This window comes from Myotis yumanensis, unplaced genomic scaffold (assembly GCF_028538775.1).
Source record: "Myotis yumanensis isolate MYYU_CA2020_CCGP unplaced genomic scaffold, mMyoYum1.0.hap1 SCAF_1, whole genome shotgun sequence".
Taxonomy (NCBI): Eukaryota; Metazoa; Chordata; class Mammalia; order Chiroptera; family Vespertilionidae; genus Myotis; species Myotis yumanensis.
The window spans coordinates 139,281,948-139,299,526 of NW_027223752.1; the positions used below are offsets into that span (position 1 = coordinate 139,281,948).

A 17,579-nucleotide genomic window follows, 5' to 3' on the forward strand; every position below is an offset into this window, starting at 1 on the left:
AGCAGTAGTTGGTAATTATTGAAAGTAATAAGTACCGTTATTATGCACCATTTACATGTCTCAGTAATTCTCCACAGTATCTCTCTGAAATAAGAATTCCTGGTATTGCATTTTACAGCGAGAATAATAACCTGTCCCAGGTGAAAATAGCTGGTTGGTGACAGAGAGTGAATATGCACCCAGGTATATATGTTTCCCAACCCTGTGCTACTATTCACCAGATTATAATGCTTAGATATGAATTCACCAAAAAATACGTATTTGCACTTCATAATAGAAGGAATGGACAGTAGTAGGTGGTCAATGTTAATAATAAAAAAGGAAGATCGATGCAATTATACTAAATATTTTCAAAACCAAATTCTAAAAACATGAAGACACATTCTGATCTCTTGGGCCAAGACATTTTGGCAGTCTAATAAGCTTTAGTCATGATGTGCTTCTTTGAACATTAGGAACAAGTTCTGGTTTTAGTAGAATTGTTGTAGGCAACTGGATTAAATTAAATTCATATTGAAAATTAAGAATGATTTAATTTTTTTCTATTGAAAATTGTAGCTCAATGTATATTCTTGTTCAAAAACCCTTTTATATTTATCTAATTCTTGTGTTACAATTTGTACAAATAATCCACTGAATGTATATGATTCTATGAGTCCTGAGCCATAAGATACCTGTGGAATCATTACCACAATTAAGATAAAGACCACATCCAACATGCCTAGAGGGATTCCTTATGCCCCTTTGTAGCCCATCCCTTCATCTGCCCCTGGCTGCAGACAATCGGTGATCTGCCCCTTATCACTGTATGTTTCAATATTCTAGAATTTAATATAATTGGGATCATGTAATATACAGTTTGTATTTCTATTTCAATTCACAGAGGACTGTTATTTTTAGATTCACCCATGTTGTTGCATGTATCAGCAGTTCACTTCCTTTTAATTGTACAGTTGTATATCATTGAGGAGGTTTGCCATCATTGTTAATCTACTTACTTACTGAGCATCTTATCCTGTGCTCATGCATGATTTTTTTGCAAAGTGTTTGTTTAAATATTTTGCCTACTTGTAAAGAAATCTTTTCTTACTCTACATGGTTAGAAATGTTACTTGTCCAAGCTACTGACATGGTTGGAAAAATGGTGAAACAGGACGTGGACTTCAGTGGTTTGGCTCAAGAGCCTATATAAGTAAAGCTTAGGTCATAGCAGCAGCCTTCTTCAGGGCGATATGTGAAATAAAGTAAAAAGGTGAGATTGGGTGTGGACTCCAGACAGTGATGAATGTGATGAATGGTTGGTTGCCTAAGAAGCCTGAGCTTCATTTGAGAGGTAATGGGGATCTTTACGTTTTGGGTCCAGGAGAAGAAACAATAAAAAGAGTTTTAAACAGTATCATTAGGTAGCAGTTTAAATAAAATGGATTTGAAGTAGGTTAAATTAAGAGCCGGTGAAGATTAGTTAGTAATTTACTGGAGTGACATAGGTAGGCTCTGACCTAGAAACAAGACTAGTGGGACAGATAGGATGGATGGATGCTTTGAGGATAACTGCATGGAAGATGATCATGTTTTCCCGATACTACACAGTCACTGATCATTAACACAGGTCTACATTTTTTGCATTCTGGCCATGTAATTTTAAATATTATTAATTAAACTGATATGATAGAGCCCTCTATAGTTTTGTAATGTTATAAATCAAAGGAAGGTGGTAGAAAAAAGGCAGGGCAAGTCTTGACCTGATGTTCCTCCTTTAAACTTTCTTCCTTTCCTTCTTTTTTCCCTTCAATTCTTTCTTACTTTCCTCCCTTTTCTAACTCCTCCCATTCTTCCCTCCCTTTGTTTTGCTCAGGTATTCTCTATTATTCCTTATGGCTAAAAAAATAGCAGAAAACTATATTGGTATGAATATAGCTGTTATCTTACATGTAACTTTTTCAAGTTTCAATGTAAAAAACTACATTATTTTAAGTATAGGGAAATTGGATAGAACTGAAGTATAGACAGCTTGTCCACAGAGCCAATTGGCAAGATTATTTGGGTTTGTTTTTTACATTATCTACTCTTTTCACCTTGAACTATAATAGGGAAATGCCTAGAACTGTGCCTGGTACAAAGCAAGTAGAGCAAGTGTGAGCATAGTTTTACAAAAGAATTTTAGTGTAAATACATAGAAGAGTGCTTTCTACAGAATCACATCAACTTTTAAAGCTCTTGCATTCACACCACGTTCCATCTTGTCCTCTGTAATCAGATGGATTTTTTCCCATGTGAACACATTTCTCTTGTGAACACATTTTCTTGCATTTTTGGAAAATTATAAGCCATATTTTCATTTAAAAGTGCTTCTTTCTAAAATATTAAAGAAAATATATTGGTTACCATCAACTTGCTATGAGCTATGCAAAAAATATTTATATTATGATAGTATATTGGAAATGAACAATCATTCCTGTCATGTGGCTTATGAGGTTACTCTGAGTATGAATATGGGAGGGTAGTATATTAAGGGGTAAATTTCCATTTATGGTCAAACATAATGAGTATACATATTTAACATGTAGATGCAATCAGAAAAGGTCTCTTAATCCATAGCTGTCCTGGGAAGCTGAGGGAATTTCTAAATCACCTTCAATTGGTGGATGTCTGTGTGACTTAACCACAGTCATGCAGGCTGACCATAGGTAAACATGACATAGTACATGAAATGTGACTTCCCTTTGTGAATCTCAGAGCTAATATTCATCCTGGATGTACCAGAAAGGATAGGATTGCACAGAGCAGGAACCCCAGATCTCCTCAGAGGGTTCCCTAGCATAGTCAGCAAGAGACTAGATCAGTACACGCATGTGAAAAACTATCCAAGGCCACAGAAAGGCCCATCCTAAAGGATTAGGGATTAGCGCTTCTCAACCACCTATCATGTGTAGCCTCAACAACCTCTCTGAAAACATGTTATTCACAGAGTGTTGGGTAGAGTATTGAAACGGGTTTTGCCTCAATAGTGGGGAACTACTAGTCCCAGATTAAACATGGTTCTGGCTCCATCTAACTAATTTTAAAAAGAAAGTCTTATAACAAACTATTCCTAAATAAATTATCTACATTCAAGGAAAAAGCTAAAAACATTTATGAAAACATTGAAATCCTCAGGACCCTTCAAAGTTAAATCCATTATGTCTGGCATCCAATCAAAGACTACTAAGGATATAAAGAGGAAAAGAAAGATGGCTCATAAAATGATTAAGTTAGTCAAATTTGACTCAGAAATGACACAAATGTTATAATTAAAAAAGAACATTAACATAGATAACATAATTGCACTCCACATATTAATAAGGCAAAGAAGAGACATGAAAGATATAAAAATGGACAAAGTAAAATTGTAAATGTTTGAGGTAGTAATACAATGAATACATTAAAGGCATAGTAGATAATTCAAAAGAAGAGTTTAATTCCTGTTGAGGAACAGAAACTATCCAAAGAAAAAGACTAAGAGAAACAAAATAAGGAGTATCAGTGAGATGTTGGACAACACTAAGCAGCCTAATATTTCTGTAGAGATGAGGTAGGGAATAAAGAAGTATTTGACAATGATGGTATCATCACTGCTTCTATTCTACATTATAGTGGAGGCTGTAGTCCATGCAATCAGGCAAGAAGAGAAATACAAAGAGAATTTGAAGAGAAGAAATAAAACTCCCTTTATTTACAGACCGTATGATCATTTGTGTAGAATATCGATTGGCTTCTGGAAGAAAAGTACTAGAACTAATAAATGATTTTTAATAATGCAGAACACAAGAGGAATATCACATTGCTTTTGTATATACTAACATCTAATCTGAAAAAGTGCAAATACTAATATTAAAAATTATGAAATACCTAGGGATAAATAGATCAAAAAGATGTGTAAGACTTGTACACTGCAAACTTATAACATTGATAAGAAAAACTAATGATACTCAAATAAATGGAGAGACATATTTGGTTCATGAGTTGGAAAACTCAGTATTATCAAGAATTGATTGTTCCCAAACTGAGCTATTGAGTCAACATAATGCCAATCAACATCCCAGCAAGATTTCTTTCTTTTTTTTTAAAATATATTTTTATTGATTTTATACAGAGAGGAAGAGAGAGAGAGAGTCAGAAACATCGATGAGAGAGAAACATCTTTCAGCCGCCTCCTGCACATCCCCCACTGGGGATGTGCCTGCAACCCAGGTACATGCCCTTGACCGGAATCGAACCTGGGACCTTTCAGTCCGCAGGCCGACGCTCTATCCACTGAGCCAAACCGGTTTCGGCTCCAGCAAGAGTTCTTGGTAGACATTGATAAGCTAATTCTAAAATGTATATGAATATGTTAAAGGGCTTAGTTTAGTCAAAACAACCTCAAAAAGGAAGACAAAACTTGAAAGGCTAATACTACTTATTTAAAAATTATTAACAATACAATACTCAAGACAGTAAATTAAACAACTCACAGAGCAAAAAAGAGTTCAAAAACAGACTTACTTTGACAAATATACAGTTGCAAAAACCTTTTAGAGATTTTTGTAACTCTAATTTAAGCCCATCATTTGGAGTAAAAATACATGGAATGTCAAATCTGAAAGAAAAGTTATAAAAATATTGATAAACACACACAAATGAATTCAGAGGTTCTTGGTAGTAAAACATGATGTAAAAAAGATGATTTAGAATAAGTACATTGGAAATGTCAGTACTTGAAATAGCTCTGCCCATAACACACCTTAAGCAGCCTGTGGTGTCACCATGCCTCCCATCAGTAGTCACGTCTAATGGGATTCCCAGGGCCAGAGTTTATCCATTGTACTGGTTGCCACTAAGGTTGGCTAGGACTCATGGAAGAGAAATTGGCATCAAGTAAAAATGAAGGGGAAATACGGGGCATTCTGTGGCTCTCCAAAAACAGTGATATTGTCAGAGGCATCTGGAAGAAAAATGAATAAATAAATAAAAGCCAACTTGGAGATAATGCCCACCTCCAAAAAAGTGGTGAAAATTTGAATATTAGAAAATATTAAAATAAATTGGAATAAGCTGAGCTTGGCATCTGAGCAGTGAGTTCCTGATAATACACATGAAAATGCACATGAGACAAAAGTATAATGAAAATATTGTCATACATATTTGAATTTCAAATATTAATAAAATTGTGACATGGCATTATATATCAGTATAACCAAATTATGTAATTCTTAAATTTAGTTTAGATTTGTAAAAAATAATCAACATGATTATTTACAAATTTGGACCAACATTTATTGATATGGTAAATTGTCAATGTTATTTTAAAAAGCAATCTATAAAACAGCCTATGAGGTATAATAATATGAATTGATTTATTAGAATACATAAACATTCATAGAAATATTATACAAGAGTGTGTGTGTGTGCCTGTAAGTTAATATTGTGGTGCTGAAATTACAAATGATTTCTCTTTCTCTTTAAACAGATTTAGACTCTAAATCATAAAATATTGGAGAAACCAAGATGGCGGCATAGGTAAACACTGGAAATTGCTGCCTCACACAACTGCTTCAAAAATACAACTGGAAGACAAAATGGACATCATCCAGAACCACAGGAAGGCTGGCTGAGTGGAAATTCTACAACTAGAAGGAAAGAGAAAAGCACACTGAGACTCAGAGGAGGTGCAGAAGTGAAGTGCAGAGGTACAGAGGCACACATGGCAAGGGCTGGCAACTGAGGACACTGTTGTCTTATTCAATCAGGAGGGAGTCTCAAGCTCCCTACTGCTCTGAACACCAGTTCCGGGCAAGTCTCTGGGGATCCAGACTCATACGGGGAGAAACTGGACTGTCTGGCATTGGGCGGAATTCAAGGGCAGCTTTCTCTCAGAAGTGCTTGCGGTGATTACCGGGACACTGAGACGCGGGGCCTCTTAGGGTAGGCCCAAGGATCAGCCATAGCTGTTTGCTCCGCCCTGTTGATTACTTGAGACCCCACTGCACCCAAGCAGAGCTCAGAGGCTTTTGCATATGAAAGGCCTGGCCCTTTCAATCTGAAAATTACCTAACAAACTGCAGCTGGGTCAGAGAGAACCAGAACTTCCAAAAGAAAGCCAAAGGCCCCAAAGCAGCTTGCATTGCTTCACAGCTGGGCCTCATCTGGGCACCTCCAAATCACAAACAAAGAAGAGGAATCTGCAGATCTCTCCATATCTCCTGCTTGGTAGCCTCAGGCAGAGGCTAAATTAGCACCTCCTTAGAGATCCAAGAGCCAGTGTACCCATTGGTCAGATTGGGACCATGCAGATTACAACTCCTCAGATCCATAAGGGACACACTCAGGGGGCAGACTCAGTGAGCACCAAAGCCCCACTGAAGCAAGTCTTGCCCCAGAAGGGTGTCTCCAGCACAGAAGTGCTCCCACTGATTCTCACAGCTGATTCCCACAGCCAATTGGCCTGGAGGTCAATTCCTCCCAGTGATACCTACAACAATAAACTCTTAACTACATCAAGACTGTGCACAAAGCCCACAAAGGGGAGCACCAAGAGTGTCCACCTCAGGTAATTGGGGAGGCTGAGCCACTGGGCCCTATAGGACACCTAGCACAGAAAGCCACTCTATCAACACAGGGAAGCATAAAAAATGCGAAGACAAAGAAACAGGTCACAAATGACAGAAATGGAGGAAAGCAAACTACTGGATATAGAGTTCAAAACCAAACTTATATGGTTTTTCAAGAATTTTCTAGAAACCGCTGATAAATTTAGTAAGGCCATCAAAAAGTCTGGTGAGACTGCCGATAAATTTAGTGAGACCCTCAAGAAATCTAGTGAGACCCTCGAGGATATGAAAAAGGACCAACTAGAAATTAAGCATACACTGACTGAAATAAAGAATATTATACAGAGTTCCAACAGCAGCCTAGAGGATCGCAAGAATCAAGTCAAAGATTTGAAATACAAAGAAGCAAAAACACCCAACCTGAAAAACAAAAAGAAAAAAGAATCCAAAAATATGAAGATAGTGTAAGGAGCCTCTGGGACAACTTCAAGCATACCAACATCCGAATTACGGGGGTGCCAGAAGAAGAGAGCATATTGAAAACCTATTTGAAGAAATAATGACAGAAAACTTCCCCTACCTGGTGAAAGAAATTGACTTACAAGTCCAGAGAACCCCAAACAAAAGGAATCCAGAGAGGACCACACCAAGACACATCATAATTAAAATGCTAAGAGCAAAAGACAAAGAGAGAATCTTAAAAGCAGCAAGAGAAAAACAGTTAGTTACCTACAAGGGAGTACCCATACGACTGTCAGCTGATTTCTCAACAGAAACTATGTAGGCCAGAAGGGAGTGGCAAGAAATATTCAAAGTGATGAATACCAAGAACCTACAACCAAGATTACTTTACCCAGCAAAGCTATTATTCAGATTTGAAGGTCAGATAAAGAGCTTCACAGATAAGAAAAAGCTAAAGGAGTTCATCACCACCAAACCAGTATTATATGAAATGCTGAAAGGTATCCTTTAAGAAGAGGAAGAAGAAGAAAAAGGTAAAGATACAAATTATGAACAACAAATACACATCTATCAACAAGTGAATTTAAAAATCAAGTGAATAAATAATCTGATGAACAGAATAAACTGGTGAATATAATAGAATCAGGGGCATAGAAAGGGAGTGGACTGACGATTCTTGGTGGGGGAAGGTGTGTGGGGGGGTGCGGGAAGAGACTGGACAAAAATCGTACACCTATGGATGTGGACAGTGCGGGGGGGGGGGGGGGGGAAGGGCAGAGGGTGGGGTGGGAACCAGGTGGAGGGGAGCTATGGGGGGGAAAAAGAGGAACAACTATAATAATCTGAACAACAAAGATTTAATAAAAACAATAATAAATCATAAAATATTATATATTATCTAAAATTAAAAGTACTTCAAAATTAATTAGTGGTGAAATGAGAACATTTTCTAAGAAATTCTGATTCTAAGAAAAAATCAGTCATATCATATTTATCTATGGAAATTATAAGTATAGTTTATGGTGTGAGATAAAGTCAAAAGCAGTTATCTCAAATAGTAGGGCAGCACTTTTTATATTAGTCAGAATATAATATGGCCAAAATATAGTAAACATTTCCATAACTTTCAGGTTTGTGTAACACATATCATTTGAGGGAGCTGATACACTATCCTCTTGTATAGGGTACTTTTGAAAATCCAAGCTAGCAAAAGCTTCTCCTCTATCAGCCCAGATTAGAGGTGAAAGTTAACTCTACCTGCTTGTCACTCTCTCCTCCGCTTCTGCTCCATTATTCCTCTATCGCAGCTTCTCTCTGAACACCTTCTACAGTCTCTGTCAGAAGCAGCATCTCCTTTGTCTTCCATTCCTGGAGAGCACAGTGTTGCTGTGATTAGTGTTTACAGTAACCCCTTGTATTTTGTCCACCACCAACAAGCAAATTAGAACAAGTCAAGAGCCTAACAGAAACCAGGTCAAGTGAATGGAGTCATACATGCTTTCGAATGGGCTTCTCTCCTTCCTGCACTCCTAACTTGGAAGGCAGGCGTGGTTGTTTTGGGCATGGTTATCTTTTATTAAAGCTAAACTTAAAACACCCAATTCACCTTTACTAACATTTTAGAGTGATCAGGGAGTTAAATGGTGTCTAATAACTTCCACAATCATCTCTTTCAGAGCCGATAATTGACTCATACGTATAGTTTGTGGTGTCATTCTCGTTATTTATGTAACAACTTGTATATCACAGCTGTAAAGAAAGATCAATGTGGGTAAATTATTTAGACCTGAAATAACTTCTAGAAGTATGACAGACAGCTAAAAATGTTTACAAATAAAACACTGCACATGAGTTTTTCTCTTCATATTTTAAATGTATCTCTGACCTCTTCACAGTTTAGGGAGACTCAGTTTTCTTCCTGTTTGTTCCTGCTGTCATCTTTCTTCTCTGTCCATCCAGAGGTGCTGCTGCTCTTCCGCTGTGCCCTCACGTTGGTCTAATTTCCTACTTGTCATATTCAAATATCTAAATAAAGTGCAAATGCAGGTGAAGGTGAATTGCATCTTGCCCTTCTAGTGGCATCAGCTGCTTTGAAATGCCCAGACCACCTCCTTGCTCTATTTTTACTTCTTGAACTCAGGAATTTCACAGTTTTTCTCTCAGTGCTATTCAAGGACTTGTAAGCCAGCTCTGACCATGCTCAGTCATACAGATCTCCCTTCCGTGACAGTAACTGGTCTTATGGCCAAGACAGTGGAAAATGTGGAGCTGATTCCTTCAAAACATTTTTGCACAGTAATTATTCATAACTCAGTGGGTTTAGGGATATGAGTTTCCAAAGACGGCTGGAATATCTGAGAATTGATTTCAAATCTGGAAAAAACAAAAACAAAAACAAAAAAACCCACCAGGTTTGAATTTCCAGAAGAAAAAGATGTATCCTGCTTCCCTGTGGCTTACAGAGCCTTCAATAAATCTTCTATCTATAGTCCTGGTCTCTGCTTTGTCAGTATGCTTACGAAACTACCACAAATTGGACCCACAGAATATGAAAGTCAAGTTGTGCAGCCCAATCCCTCACCTTAATGCAGGAGGAAAGAGGAGTAGAAAACACTATGATGTCCCTTCATTTCCTAAGTTATTTGGGCTGGACCATGGGGTGGTAATGGCTGAACATGAGCACGTGACATCGTAGAGCTTATACATTTTCTTTGGGGGACAATGCATCTCTATATTGGCATTAGATATAATCAAACCTCTATTTTTGACTTTGCACAAACTTCCTCAAATTTAATGCTGTCAGCCCTTAAAAATGTATCATAAAAAGCTACTCTTAGAGGCCAGCTTCAGAATCTTTCTGCCACAAGACTCTTCCTATTGGCCCCAACTCAGACAGAAGGAACACATTAGAATAGCAATTTAATTATGGATTTCTGCTAACAATCACTGACATATAGAGGACTGTCCCTTTCCATTTCTTGGCCCTATAAAGCAACCTCAAATTATTCTCTATTCCTGCTCTAAATTTACATTAGGAAAAACATATTTAACTAACCTGTCATAATTGAAGGTAAAAATATTATAAGCAAATAATTTTCATATGAGTAAAACTTTCTTCCAAATCCCATGTAAGAAAACAAATTTAAATATTTAACTTACTTGTTCTTTAAGTAGTTGTTTTTGATATCTAACTTTAGACTCATGAAATGTTGCCCATATTTATTAAATTCTCTCAGATTATAGACAACCTAAAGAACAAAACAATAAAAATATATAAAAATACAAACATTTAAAATGGATAGCAATCACTTTCAGGAGGAAAAATAATAATAATATGTAATTTGGTAACAATGTGGTATAAAGTAATAAATTTTTAACCATTTTGTAAGAAGTATCTCTCTAAAATTGTTAAACAATAGCACATTTATGTTAAAGTTTCATTATGTATTAAAATTTATGAATTTAGTACACACAACTGATTTATTAAATTATTAAAATAAAATATCAATGCAATAATAGTTTTTAAAACAAATTAGAATATAAGACAATTCTTATGTTCTATCAAGATTCTATCTGGCTAATATTGCTGAGTCTTTATTTTGCCTCAAGCTTTAAAAATTTTATAGGACATAATCTTTGACAAGCATACAGAACATTGGAGGCACAGAAAGAGTACTATGATACAGTTGGGAAATTATCTTTACATCCTCAAATTATTTGGTAATCATATTTTGATATTAAAAATTTTTAAATGTGGGAGTAGTATCATTTAGAAACAACTATTGTCAGATTTCCCTTGACCCAAAATACTCAGTAATTTCTAGAATTTCTCATTAACTATCTCTCATGATCAAGTTAAAGGTGAAACCACACCCCCACCCCAGTGGTTATAGAAGTCAGCTTACATCAAGTGTTGGAAGTCTTCAATGATTAAAAAGAAGTACTTTTCAACCCACTTTATTGCTGGTGAGGTAGCCTCCTTCCGTTAATATCCTCTGGATATCTTCCTGTGAATGGACGCTCCTGGAGACTGTTATATTGCTTGTCCAAATGCTGACAATAAGGATCAGTCAAGTTACAGCCATAATGAGAGGAGTTAGCTTGACACGTAGGCAGACAGGGCAGGTGGAACATAGGCAGGGGCAGACAAGGCAATTTGAGCAAGCCTAACCACAGTCAACCATGCAGAAACAACAATGTTTTTAGAATCAGAGCAGGAGTATATGAACCTAGGGAGAGGCTGCAGCAATAAGGTGAACTGATGTATAGGAACAGGGAAATTCCAGGTCCATTGCTAGGCAAGAACAATCAGGTAGGGACCTGGGTAGCTATGAAGCAGGCTTGCAGCAAATACATACCCTTAGATGACAAGGCTTCAGTGGCTACCCATTATGGGCCACTTCCTCGTGCAGGGAGTCTCAATAAATTTTCCATGCTTTTGTTTAAATCTTCAGGTCAGAGATTTGATTCTTTGAACTCCTGGTCATTAGCCATAAGAATGTCAAGAAAGCTGCAAACACATTTAAAAAGGCCACAAACATAAACGTAATGAGTTTCATTTTTAAATATTGACCTACTAATATGATAGAATGTTCATTCAAAATAAAGCATGCAAGAAGTGTGTGAAAGGGGGAAAACCAGCAACATAAAGATCTGGATTGTGTAATGCTAATTCTTATTCCTACTTTTCCCTCCATTGACCTTAATTATTCTAAAAACCCACCCTCACTCAATTCCTCCATTGACCTCTATCAGTCCTTGGCCCTGAGCCAGAGAAGAAAGGAAGAGAGCAAACAAAAGAAACTAGGATAAAATGTGTTTTAATGGATAAAGCTGAGTTTAATGTTGAGTTTCTCCATTTCCTTCCAGATCAAGGCACTGCATTCAATTATAAAGATACAATATTAGTTATGACTATTATATCTCAATTACCTAAAAATGAAGAAAATGTGAAATCTTTTTCCAATAGCCATGGAAACAAGTTTGTCTAAAAGATAGAAGTAAAACCAGATGTTAAAATGATGGACTAAATAGTTATTGTACCTTGAGGTCTTACCTAATACAAAAAACTCAGCAATGTCTGAGTACTATATTCAGGAAAAATTTTCAAGACCTGAATTATAAAGTTTAATGTATCAAAGAACCAGTTATAAAGGTTTTGACAGGGATTGAGATTTCTCCATATATGAAAGACAAAATACAACCTTGTGCAATATCCATTAGCATATGAAAGAAGAAAAATATCAGCTATTAGTCATGTCTCTATATGTGATACTTCAGAAAAAAAAAAAATCTCAGTTATTTAATTTCATTTGTAAATTAAAACATTACCAAAGTGGTGAGGTTTTTGTTTGCTTGCTTGTTTTTGGTATGAGTTCTTAGTCCATTTTCATTAACAGGATGGTGTTAATGCCTTAATGAGAACCTTTGAAAGGGAAAAAGTGGAGGACAGAAGTAAGTGTGGACTTTGTCCTAATGTCTTTACATTATTTTTGTTTTCATTTACACGTTTCTGCTCAGGAAAACAGAAGTTTTAGTCTAAAGTAACATCAAAGCAGGAACTGGCCCAAATGAAAGGTGACTGGAATGTGTGGGGATGTGGAAAACTTGAGAGCACCTGGCCTGTTTGCAGGTCCTGATTCAATGTACAAGACTCCACAGTCCTGACCTGTCTGCAGGGACCTGTGTTGTTCTGTTTTGCAGTAGCCACGTCAGTCATGTTCTGAACATTAAGCAGCCTGGCTGGGTAGGATCCTCAAGGAACTCCCTTAATGTAGGTGGGAGTGCTGGAGGCAAAGACCAACAAGTTGTTAACATATAAATGTGAGAAGTCCATCAGAAGGCTGATGGACTTCGATATTCAGCAAGGGCTGAGAATCAGCATAACATTACCTGCTGCTGGATGAATGGCTGAAGGCAATCCCCTAACCTGATAATCCTTTATTGTTTACCAAACCTTACCATTGATGTCTGTTTGCTTTGCTAAAGGGCAAATGTATATTCTAGTAAGTAAAAAGTCATGGGTCCGGAGATTCAGAGAGCCACTAGAGAGTAGGTCTCTGTCTGGCTCCCCATGCCTTCTAAATTTATATTTCTTGTCTAGTATATCCGTTTATGCACAGCCCCTTCTCCAGATCCCGAATCCTCACTACAAAAGGTTGCGGCACTTTGGCACCTCTAAACAGGGACTGGAGACGAAGGTTTGCTGGAGTGAAAAATGAAGGAAAATCACCCGGAGAGGTGAGAATCGCCAAAAAAAGGTGGGGAGACTCACTCACTGCGCATAAAGCCTGTACCAAGCTTTGGAATTCACAATCCAAAGTAGGCAGGAATGTTTTTTTTAAAGCCAGGAAATAATGGGGAAGAATTTGATTAAAAGGAAAAAATATCATTGTAAATTTTTAGCTTGTACGCTCAAGGATAAAGAAATTAAAATGCCAGAAGAGTGCTCTCTTGAATGAGGCTCATGGAAAACGAATGCAAAAGGACTCTTTAATGCTTTGTCTAAAAATTACCATACGAGGCTTTGGGACAGGCAGATTTTAGCTAAAATAACTTTAAAGGCTAGCCAATGCTATGGAGAGAAAGATCCATGAAAAAAACTTTATTAAGTCTTGCCTATATGCTATGGGTGATTGTCTGTTGATTATAGTTTTATCTGTCTTTGTTGTTTATTGTTAGTTTATTAAGCATGCCTTTAATTTAATTTAATAAGAAAAGAAACCTAGGCCAGGCCATTTACTGAATTTCCCCAGAGCAAACAAGATGTGGGGGTGGGGAGACATTTAGCCAATAGTACATGTCCTAGGAGACAAAGGGAAGTAATTAAAGAAAAAGGCCCCAGCCCATTAATTACTAGGTCTTTTGGTGATCCTGTCAAGTGGATGCCAACACTTGAGAGTGCTATTAAAAGTCTCATTTTCGCCATGTTTTTATTTCCGTGAAGAGAAAAAGGCTACCTTACCTAAAAGATGGCTAAAATGACACAAGGAGCATATAGGGGCTGTATTTAGGCAACAAGATTAGTGTTTCCATAATAAAAGGTCGTTCTTGAATAATAATGGACTGCATTCCAAGGTTGCCTCACAGGTCCTGGGCACTCCTGTTTTTATAAAGGAAAATAAAATAAAATGATACTTTAACATTAAAGCCACTGAAAGCCAGTAAGTTATCTCTGTTGCAGAATTTGCCAAAGTAAATGCCTTAGATGTTGAAACATGGATGGATAGATGTAGCTAAAATGAAGAATATGTGGTGGAGCTTTTCAGTGATAATTACAGATATATTGATGGAGGAGGGGGCTGGCCCTGTTTCCTGCAGCAGTAACCTTAGATGTTATCTATAAGGAAGAATGTGGCAGTTTTAAAATTCAAAAGACCTGCTTCCCTCCTCCCCCTCTAAACATAGTTTTCTAAAGACTTTGGTAATTTAAAACTTTGGAATTTGCTGAATTACATAATAAAAAACTATTAAATATCTAGGTATTTTAAAATAACAAAATACTGAAATATTAATCTGAGTTTGCCTCATGAAAAATCTAGAGGACAGAATTGAATCTATTAATTAAATATGTCTTATATTTTATTTTAAATATAGCCTTAAAATGTGAAGCTATTACTAATCTGAGAAATGCTAAGTAATTAACCTGCCACCTAAAATTTAAGGCTTCTAAGAGTTTAAAGTTCAAATTAAGTTAGGAGAAATTACATGGTTGTGATAACAAAATGCATAAAGTATAGAAATTTATTTTTTTTAGAAAACAATTCTTTTATTTTCTCTGGAGAAATTAGTAGTTCAAAATATATTTTAGTCCTTATACGTACTACATGTAGTAAGATTTCAACCTAGGATATAATATTTTATTGGCCTAATTAAAAACTAAGCATTAATTTATGGTCTGAACCAAATTTTTAATATAAAAACCAGTTTAAAGTTAATATCTTTTAGAATAATTACAAAAAGTATATAATATAACCTTTGGATTATGTATATTTGATAGTCTTTCCAAGTTAAATTTCAAGACTTTAATGGAGAGAAAGCCTTGGGACATTTCAAGGGCCCTGGAATGATTCAAGGATTTATTCTCTCTTCTTAAAAGAAATATTTTTGAACTAAATTAGGCTGATCTAATATACTTGAAATCATAGGGGAAGCTTTATCAAATAAAAATTAATAACTATATTTTATTTATATACATATATTTTAAATGTTATAAAGGGAGGGCAAGACAAAATTGCTGAATACTTCTTAAGCAAAACTAGATTATTCAGCAGCAGAATTTTAAAAACAAAAGCCTTGGGCAGCCTGCTCTTTAAATAGGCTGGGGGATGGGACGGCATTTGTAACACATAGGTCAAATGTATAAGTTTGCTTATTTTACTTTTCCAATAAAGATGCCTACTTTAATTACTTAATAAATTAGCTTTTTACAATATATTCAAGGTTTCATATAACCTCAGTTATATGAGAAGCCAATCTTTTTATGAGCAATTGGCTTTAACAAAGGCCAAAGTAAAAATTTGCATATGTATGCAAATGAACACTAGCCAAAAAGAATGCTGTTTAAAAGTAAATTTTAAGCTTAATAAAAAGGAGAAATTTTAAAATTTCTTCCACTACTATTTATAAAGTAAACTAAAAGTTATTATTCAAGCATTAAATCTCACCATTAATAAGACACCATAAGTAAAAAGAGAGTTACCTTTCTTTGATATGTGTGCATTACAGTATTGGCCAGGATCTGAAAAGCAATGAAGTTTGTTGCTCTGTTTAAAAGAAAGAAAAAAGGTTTTTAAAAGAAACTCCAAAAAGGTGTCCTAGAAATTACTCTGGGGGGAAAAAACAGAAGGAGATTCCTGTCAAATATCTAGAATACTGTAATTAAAAGTCAATGCATTAGGCCTCAAAAAGAAAAGTAAATAATTTGCATTATGCATCCCTAACAAAGCTTATGTCAATATACTCAAAGACTGATAGCAGATATTCAACTAGTGTCATTTACTGTCCATACCCAAGGACAAGTGAAGTTAGAAAATAAGCCTTATTTCAGACTGATTTAAATTGGCAAATTGAAATAAGTGAATATTCAGGGGAACTTAGTTGTACTAGGCAGGAACCTTTTCCTGGAGCATTAACTAATTTTTTTACTGATGGCTCATGTCATAGTAAAGTTGCTTATCATGCAATGAATTCAGACTAAGTCATCCAAAGCAGTCATACTTCTGTGCTAAGAATTGAATTAAAAGCTATTAAGGCTGCACTGCAGGATTTTAAAAAGCCAAATGACTGTACAGCAAGCAAAAAAACATGCCCCCCCCTTGCAGGTTAAAACAAAAAAGGGGGGTCAGTGGAGTATTCTCCTGTAAGTAAATTAAATCAAGCCTTAATTACTTCAAATTTTTTCACTTTAAAAATTTTTTTACTTATAATGCTGATGGCAAAACACCCATGAAATTACACTGGTTTCAGAATAAGCCAAGGAAAATGGTTTGGTTAAATGGAAAGATCTCGAGTCTAGTTTATGGAAGGGTCCCTTTATTAACCTTTGGTCTAAGATATGCTTGTGTATTTCCAGAGAACTCCTCCAAGTCCATGTGGAAACTGCAACAATGGATCTGAGACAGGAACAGACCAGGATACTCCGACCACAGACAGCAGTGGCCCCAAGCAACACGCTGACGAGACTGGAGTAATAGTCCAGAGATGGGGGATGGTAAAGACACCTTGCCATCCTAGCAGTCATCAGCTGTGCGTCGGTGCAGGTTGCCCTGGACAAAGCCAAAGAAGGTCGGATGTGCATTGCCATTGCCCACTGTTTGTCCACCATCCAGAACTGGAATGTCATTGCTGTCATGTCACAGGGGACAGTGATCGGGAAGGGGACACAAAGAACTGATGGCCAAAAAGGAGCCTACTGAAAGCCAGTTCCTTAGATGCCTGACAGCATTTTAAAAGGACATGATAGAACTCAACCCTTTTCATTGAATCTAAAAGTCTTAAAAGGAACTGAGCTCTGCAAATGGCATACATCCTTCTAAACTTATTAATAAAACAAAAGGGGGGATATCTGGAGGCTAGACAAACAAGTTGTTAACATATAAATGCGAGAAGTCCCTCAGAAGGCTGATGGGCTTTGATATTCAGCAAGGGCTGAGAATCAGCATAACATTACCTGCTGCTGGATAAATGGCTGAAGGCAATCCCCTAACCTGATAATCCTTTATTGTTTACCAAACCTTACCATTGATGTCTGTTTGCTTTGCTAAAGGGAAAATGTATATTCTAGTAAATAAAAAGCTATAGGTCCGGAGATTCAGGGAGCCACTCCACTAGAGAGTAGGTCTCTGCCTGGCTCCCCATGCCTTCTAAATTTATATTTCTTGTCTAGTATATCTGTTTATGTGCAGCCCCTTCTCCAGATCCTGAATCCTCACTGCAAAAGGTTGCAGCATGGGAGGATGCTTCATATGTGGGCAAAGGGGCAGTTTGGTGGAAACTGATAGGATGCTAGCTTTCCTTTCCATTTAAAGCTTCCTTGGAATGTTTCTG

The 17,579-nt window shown here is 36.5% G+C and overlaps 1 long non-coding RNA gene across 2 annotated transcripts in view; it reads right to left on the minus strand.

Annotated features, from left to right (window-relative positions):
* Nucleotides 1-719: 719 nt before the first annotated feature.
* The window catches only part of LOC139021731 (uncharacterized), a 40,021-nt gene continuing 23,161 nt past the window's right edge, over nt 720-17,579 (minus strand). Inside the window, exons 7-17 of one of the 2 annotated variants that reach the window (XR_011473542.1) lie at nt 16,574-16,798; nt 15,733-15,796; nt 13,996-14,133; nt 11,390-11,541; nt 10,937-11,084; nt 10,191-10,279; nt 8,917-9,404; nt 8,289-8,399; nt 4,763-4,963; nt 4,525-4,618; nt 720-2,355 (exon numbers count right to left, since the gene is read on the minus strand). This is a non-coding gene — a long non-coding RNA (uncharacterized lncRNA). The remainder of the gene's footprint in view (nt 2,356-4,524; nt 4,619-4,762; nt 4,964-8,288; nt 8,400-8,916; nt 9,405-10,190; nt 10,280-10,936; nt 11,085-11,389; nt 11,542-13,995; nt 14,134-15,732; nt 15,797-16,573; nt 16,799-17,579) is intronic. The other variant, XR_011473543.1, reaches the window with a different exon arrangement.